Source organism: Glandiceps talaboti, chromosome 20 (assembly GCF_964340395.1).
Source record: "Glandiceps talaboti chromosome 20, keGlaTala1.1, whole genome shotgun sequence".
In the NCBI taxonomy this organism is placed as follows: Eukaryota; Metazoa; Hemichordata; class Enteropneusta; family Spengelidae; genus Glandiceps; species Glandiceps talaboti.
Window position 1 is genome coordinate 8,713,764 of NC_135568.1, and position 9,127 is coordinate 8,722,890.

A 9,127-nucleotide genomic window follows, 5' to 3' on the forward strand; every position below is an offset into this window, starting at 1 on the left:
GTCATGATTTATTACTGTATGACAGTGAATTCATTCGCCCATGTCGTCCTGTAACATGTGATCTACGATTTACAGACGCAATTGTATCTCTACAGTCGTAAAGTGTAATCATAATAGGGAATATTTATGAATGTAAAGATGTATACCGCCACATACAACTGTCACCATAAACATTTCAATTTGACCCGTCACAACTCATCTATCTATTCGTATACAGACTCTCCGTTGTATTGGTGCCTAATAATAACTTTTCAAACTGTGACTATAAAGTGTACAAGAGAAACAGCGTGTTTTAATGCTCAATGTATATTGGGTAATCTACCACAATTTAGACTAATATCACAGAGAACAGTGTGTGACTTTCTGTATCAGAGGCCATACATGGATGCATGGGAAACCATTAAGACATTTATATCGGATAGTGTGTGAGTAATCCCAGAGTATTGACTGTCCTACGATGTGGGCAGGATTGACATGAATTGCTAGTGTTATGAGTATATATGCTCTCCTTCTTCCGCCATATATATATATATATATATATATATATATATATATATATATATATATATATATATATATATATATATATATATATATATATATATATATATATATATATATATATATATGCACAGAGAACACCTTTATCTGCTATAGCTATACTGCAGGTGCAGGACAACACATCTTTAGATTAGTGTTCCTGTAATACTACCTATGCTATTGGGATCAAATTAACAATGAACAACAAAACAGTAAAAACATGACCATCTTCTCAATTGAATTGTTATTCTACAATTGAAAACAAATGATATCACATGATTATTAGAAAACCTGTAGAATAAGTGAATATATATAAGCAGATAACATACAGCAATTTAAATAAGATTTATTGATAGCGCTAGGGGGTCATTAGACATAGTTACAAGAATACTGTAAATTCTTTACTGATATGCATAGTTACTCTTACTATGTTTGAAACTCGACGTTGTCAGACGATTGACTTTTACTATGGCATTTGTAGATTAATCAAATTTTATTGAGCAAATATCAATGCAAAGAAAATCGTTCCACTCATTATACTCCGGTCTACTTATACTATATCCAACCATACCGTTTTGGAACTGTCAACTTTTTAAGTGGTTCGAGTACTGCGCCTAACTAAAGAATTAAAGTGTACCAGGAAGCAAGTGTATAATTACACAAAGTGAAAACATTGGCGGTAAGAAACACAAACAAATTAATATCCTGCGAATGGGCCTCTTTTCAAAGTGGTGAATGACAAGAACGGATATTAGGCCATTAAATAGCTAGCGTTTGTATTTCAGCCTAATTTGCCCAGTGGACTGAAAACAATCATGTTCCTGGAATCAAATATATGTGACATCCTGGATTCAATGACTTTAATGTTATGAACTTACATTATAGTCCAAGTCTGACCAGAAATAACGAATATAAACGAGGCATTTTATCATTAGTGCTTGGTAAATATTGGGGGAAAAGTAGAATGTTTCTATTTTGGGTTACAATATTAAACGTTTCAATTTCACGGATGAAATATGGGAATAATTGTTGCACACATCATAGTTACTGAAAACATTAGCTCTCAGCATAACAAACAATGCTCAATTTGAAAGGACAAATAGTCAACTATGGATGGAGGACATGAATTAGAACACAAATATTGCAGAGTTCATATATCCATTGTTCACTCAACGTCAATTCCATTCCATTAGCATCATTGATAATGAGAATTGACGATTGATACGATGACGCAGGTGTGAAACTTCTGTTACAAGGTCAAGTGCAAGCAATTAGCAGTTATTTATGTCAAATTTTTCTGTGTTTTAAGAGTAAAAGTGAGGTCCATTTACGAGATCATTCATGATATAAGGTCTGCTTCGGGGGATGGGGGTGGTAAATCGATGGGTAAAGCTACAGAGGAATGGCTCTTTCACATAGTCTAATAATGAATGAACTGTTCGTGAACGCTTTGAAAGTCTGAGTCCAGTGTTGGAGTAACTGTGCATGCATTCTACATGTAAAGTTGACCCATTCTTATACCCTGACCCGGAGACATTGAAAGCACACCCCTTTCGTGCGGACCCTCCCTGCATAGCCATATGCATCTCATGGGAGTAACACCCCTCCCATCCGGATATCTGCTATATATTTACTTTATATTCTTAGATAATATTTATTCCACTAGTTAGACTGGGTTTTGTGTAGCCATAAATTTGCCATATCTTTTTGACACGTGATGTCATGTTACGTCACGTGCACGCCACGGCATTTCATGTCATCACGTCATGCTATGTGTACACAGTGTGTGCACCATGTGATCTGGCAGTGGCTAAACAAATCGTTGACTTTATTAACATCAAACAACAATAAACTACCATTCTATTATATATGTTTTATTTGATAAATTTATCATTGGAAATCACAAATGCACATAGGCAGTAAGCAAAACAAATCAAGAAAATATATGATAGTTATCAAATTTACTGTAGGTAGATAAATCAGATAACGGACATACACTGATTAAATTAGAATCTGCTTAAATATCGCTTTACTTTGATTGCCAATCACGATCAGATGATGTCTCAGTATATTTTAAAGCAATGCTGAGCGACTTGGTTTCCCGGTATACGCATGGGGAGAGGTTTAGATGCGTGTATTTACGTGTGTTATACGTAGAGCGTCATAGTCACGTGATTCGAAGCAACCCAGGCGTTCTGTATCAGACGATGATACGTCAAAATGATGGTCTACAGGTAACTGTAAGTACGTGTGTGAAGTTTTTTGTTAGCTTTCTTCTATTACATGTCGTATTTTTTATATAAAAGTTCGGAAACATAACTGTAAAATAATCATCGATGGTAGTTGCAGGAAAAATGACAAAAATACCGACAAATAACGACACATTTGGAAAACATAGTCATGTGTTTAATTTTGGCCTTTTCGATAGAAGATGTTAACGCGATCGTGCGCAGGCCAATGTTTTTCACGTTTGTGTTCTGAACGCATAAGTAAACACAACTTTGTACGCGTAATGACGTGTACGCCTGCACGATAATTATGCTTCCGTACGTGTACGCGTTCTAACGTGTATCTAAACTTCTCTAATGACAGTTTAACGCGAACGCTAGCTGCCGTAGGTAGAGCGTTGCACTCAGACGATGTAATTGTAATTACTGCAATAAGGTACGTCGATCTTGAGTGACAATCATGTCGTGTCACGTTCAACATGACACGTTGTTAACAGCGTTAGATGTCCGATAATACAACGTAATCGATTTGAGTAAACCTTACATGACCACACAAACGGAAATAAGACTTTAAACCTGGGTAAATAAGATTTAGTTCACTCATTATTCTTATTGAACTACTTGTTTCGGAAGTCCTTGTAGGATACAGTATTGGTAGTTTTGACAGACAAATGGCGAATCATTATCTGCATCATTTTACACGTAATATTTTCACACCTATACCATCCTAATGATGTCTGTAGATCAATCCACTTTTGAATTGATTTACAAATTGGCGGGCTTTAATGACTGCATGTTTCCGTCGTGGCATGATAAGGAAAGTGTAGGTGACTAAACTAGTTCATCTCACCCATCAAGTATGTAAATCAGATCGAGCAACTGCTGGTTACGTCAACACGTTTGACGACTTTATACTGTTGGAGCCGTATTACTGGGAAAGAGAAGATTAAACAGTCTTTGAAATCAGCTTCGACGCCAACAGAGTAGTGTACAGGTGAATAGTAGAGATAGTTAGTACTTCTAGGGGAGATTTGTTCAGCTTTTTTTTCAATTCTCATCTTGTGCTCACGGGCTTTTGCTAAGGCCCATCGATAGCTCATGTTTTATATTATGGCAAATGTTTAATAAGACGTGTATTGATTCTTGTACGTCAAACACTTTAATGAACGAATACCACCAACTGTTTATTTTTCATATTCGGTATTACCTTGAAAGATATGTTCAAAGTAAAATCGAGAGTGATTAAACTATTTAAACAACTCAGCATATTTCATAGGACGTGTAAGTGCATAGTTATAATAACTTTACACTTTTTGTCATTTCTTTGGATTTAATTTCCTGTTAGAATGAATTTGTACTCAAATATAATTCAAAGCTTGAAAATCTAGCGTTATTATGAAAGTTAGGCTTATGTGCTCTTATTCTATCAATTTCTAGCTATATTACTACAAGTAAAAGTACTAGAAGTAAAAGGTGTAACAATCCAATTTCGATAAATTCATTTTTTCTATGAAAGATTTTCTATGCTAGGTCTTGTCGAACAACCCCCCCCCCCCCAAAAAAAATAAATAAAATAAAATAAAATAAAATAAAATAAAATAGAAAAAGAAAAACAACACACAACCGAACATACAGACACGCACATACACACGCACATACATACATACATACATACATACATACATACATACATACATCCATCCATCCATCCAAACACCCATCCATCCATCCATCCATCCATCCATCCATCCATCCATCCATCTACCCCCACACGCGTACACCACCAACACGCGTGCACACCCCCCCCCCACACACACACGAACACGCACAAAAGGAACCCACTATGAATATTTTTAGAATGGCATGTACGCAGTATGATACTTCGTTTTTTGCATAAACAGTGGCGACATAAACATTACATCTCCTCACCAGTGACAAAAACAAAAACAAAACAATACTCGCTCTTCTTGTATGCCTATTCCGTAATATGGACGATGCCTATTTGCACATTTAGTGGAGAAAAAGCCCTATTTGAAATGTACCCTATGTATTAATACACCATTCAATTCTAAGGAAAAGGTGTTTTTTTTAGATTTATGTAACACCAAACGTTCATATATGTTATCCCAAAAGATATTACGCATGCATTGCAAACCTAGCGTCACATATGGGTTATCTGAGATGCAGAAACAAGCTTGTCCTGAACACAATTTCAACTCAATCTGAAACAAAATACATTAAAGAGTGAACGACTCAGGTTAAAACACGGGGATACTAATGAGAACCTTAAGTAGTACAAAACTATTCAAAATATCAAACTACTTCAGTATCAACAGCAATACCAGCAGACATATTAGCATTTGTTTTAACTGCTATTGATAAAGCTTTTACTATCGTTACAAATGGCTAAAGTATGTTTACTCTCCTTACAATTCCCCCCTACAACATACAGCTATAACTATCAATGTACTTAATGCTACCCTAACCACCAAGCTGATTTAAATGCATTCATCGTGATATCATAACTTAAATAAAAATATCTGTCTCGCTAAACGACTCAGAATATCAAGTCCCATTTGGGCCCTCTGTGCTTGTGTTATGCAGTCTTTTTTAAAGCTAAAAGCTAAAAGAGTGTGCTTATGTAATAGCTGAAAGCATATAGGGAGGAATCTCGTTCACTGACCCTAAACAGTAGTCTCTCCTGATAAATATTTATCCACATACTCATACAATTTAATTTGAACTAATAATAGAATATCCTTATTTTTCTACAGAGCGTAATTTAGTTTGTCTATTCAGCTTTAAGCATTCCTCCTAGTAGAATACTAAAAGACACAATAATCATCGCCCTTGATTACCTTCAAATAACCACATCCACTTACTTCATGAACAGGTTTGTTCATCAAAAATCCGACACTTTATCTTAAGGCTTCACACTTTTATACTTTATACTATCATTAATTGCATCAGCGGCTAGAGAGCACGGAGGTGTCTTAGTGCATCGCAGTAAGTCAATGCAATTCCATCACCATATCCACTCTATGTTCATCACGTCATTGCTTGCATCGGCTTCTTTGAGGGATCCTTCAAGTAGTAACACAAACCTGGACTAATCCCTATGACTTAGCATACAAGTGGATGGTGACACTAATGTACAAAAGTGTTGCAATCAGAATTAAAGTGTTAATTCTTCTAATTTCCGGCATCAGTAATTACTATCTTGGGCTATCACCAGAGGGCTACTAAAAATCTTATCTACCAAGTTATAAAGCTGTGCGAAAAAGTACGTACACATCCATCAACTGCGTTAACTCAGCTATTTGTTTTCTACTAGAGAAGGATGAGTAATCCAACTTCAAGACTGTCCATTCTTAACTTTGGAAAGGCTGAATATTTTATTCCACGTTAACTTATTGTTACTTGCCCTTGGTACATATACTTCGGTTTTTATGGTTACGTTTATGTTTGACCCCATGATTGGACATTTTCTCCGCTATGTAAACAACAAACTCTTCAATTTAGCTATCCATGCAAGAACTAGAAAGCTCCGTCACAAGTACATCTAAACACGTCTCCGGTCAGAACTGGTCTTCTTATATATGTTCTAGTTTCAGTGGCATAAAAATGTAACGCCTGACAAAGAACGTCTAAAAAGGACATATGTGATACGGTTTATCTGTATAGCAATCCTGGATCAGATCCAGGATTGCTATACAGATAAACCGTATGCATGGTATATACAGGAAGAAACAATTCGCGTTCAGATTCAGACATTTTCTTTCAGTATCAAACGTTTTAACCCTCCCTGTCGCGTGTCTCATGAATGCTATTAACAATTACTGCACTTTCTGTGAATTCTATACCACAGTAACATTAATTTAGTTTAGTTAGTAATTTTATAAAACACACATAGTCAATATTGTTAATATTCAAATAACAGTAGTAATACCAATAGTATTACTTGTGGTGGGGATGGTGGTGATGGTGGTAGGTATAGAACGTTTGATTTTGAAATGGATTTTAATATAATGTGATAATACACGATAAACTGAAAACATGTACAATATGAACAGACTGAAGGCACTGGGTCTTGATCTTTTGATTTCAACATTATGTTAATGTTTGATAACTTGATATTTTGACTCACTGTTACATGACAGACAACACGCAATAAAAGATAATTTTTTGGCATATAGTATGATATTTAATAGATTAATATAAAATATCACATATTTAGTAATGGAAACTGCATGCTCCATTACTTTCATATGTAATTACACTGTTGAATACGATCATCGGTGACCTTGTAAAGCTGGTTCCCCTTGTCGATCTAAGTATAGCAGCGTTAAATGACCTCACCTCCAGCTTTCTGTTAACGTGTCAACCAAATTGTCGGTGGAAAACTGTCTACAATTCCATTATAGAGGCTATGTGAAGGAGGAAATTGTAACTATGGGTAACCATCATACCTTTTCCGTTTTCGATCAGCAAATATGCTTCACGTGTGTTTGACAGTGTAAAAACATGACTTGGTTCTACAATTTCTCACTTCTCACTGTTGCCTTATTGTTCTAGTTTGCTTCTTTCCAATGTTTTAAAGCCCATAATTGCGTCAAACGCGACGACACGGAAGCGTGAAGGAAAGTTACCCCTTGTCGGTATATGTTGACAGTTACGTCACTGACAAGTTGGGAACCAGATGACGGAGTAAACCCGATTGTACTATTTTGGACATACACTATTGCATGGGGGATGATAGTAACTGGAATGGCCAGGTAACTGTGATTTTATTAAAAAATGAGGAAACTAAAGTCAGTTCAGTGTTAATGACACCATGAAGTTAGGCACTGAATTACAGAGTGAAAGTGTTGATCACTGAATAATAGCAGTCTAAAATGGGTAAAAATCCTTCCTGTGGAAAGGAACAAAATAATGAATCACAACGGCCCCCGGTGATAAGTTGCGACACCCACTAATCCCGGGATGGCTATTTAGCATACTAATATGTACAAAAGCGTACTCGACTGTATACACGTATTCTGTAGGTGTTATGCCACCGATCACTTCAAAGACGTGAGAGAAATATCAACCTGTCTTCAGTAATCGATTTGATGTGATTCAACTGACATGCACGAACCATTGTAAGAAATCTGTGCGATCAGACAATAAACGTAGAACTATGTGGGCTAAAAGCCACTCCACCATCAGAATCATTAAACCAATGTGACGTAATCAACTAGTCCTGTGTGCCAACCGCAGTAATCACACAAAGGTAAATGTCACGTGACAAAATGTTATCCTTGTCCTCGATAACCTTTACTCACTGTTCTTTGATAAGTGTCAGATATCTTACTAGTCATAAAGAACATTTATCTAAGGTAAATTGTGCCTTTATCAGTAATCAATGATAAAGCTAAGTTAGGGCTCCAACTAGCAATGTAACATTGGTTAACCAATACAACAACAACAACAACAACAACAACAACAACAACAACAACAACAACGAAGACGACGACGACGACGACGACGATGGTCACTAGAAACCACCTGCCGAGGAACTAGTAACATCCTATGCTAGGGTACTAATAACTGTCTCTGCTAGGCTACCACTAGCTGTATGTGCTGGGACACTTGTAACTCTCTGTGCTAGGGTACTAGTAACTGTGTACTTTTGTACTAGTAACTGTCTGTGCTAGGGTACTAGTAACTGTCAGTCCTAGGGTACTAGTAACTGTCAGTCCTAGGGTACTAGTAACTGTCTGTACTAGGGTACTAGTAACTGTCTGTCCTAGGGTACTAGTAAATGTCAGTCCTAGGGTACTAGTAACTGTCTGTACTAGGGTACTAGTAACTGTCTGTACTAGGGTACTAGTAACTGTCTGTACTAGGGTACTAGTAACTGTCTGTACTAGGGTACTAGTAACTGTCTGTACTAGGGTACTAGTAACTGTCTGTCCTAGGGTACTAGTAACTGTCTGTCCTAGGGTACTAGTAACTGTCTGTGCTAGGGTACTAGTAACTGTCTGTACTAGGGTACTAGTAACTGTCTGTACTAGGGTACTAGTAACTGTCTGTACTAGGGTACTAGTAACTGTCTGTACTACTGTACTAGTAACTGTCTGTACTACTGTACTAGTAACTGTCTGTACTACTGTACTAGTAACTGTCTGTACTACTGTACTAGTAACTGTCTGTGCTAGGGTACTAGTAACTGTCTGTCCTAGGGTACTAGTAACTGTCTGTACTAGGGTACTAGTAACTGTCTGTCCTAGGGTACTAGTAACTGTCTGTCCTAGGGTACTAGTAACTGTCTGTACTAGGGTACTAGTAACTGTCTGTCCTAGGGTACTAGTAACTGT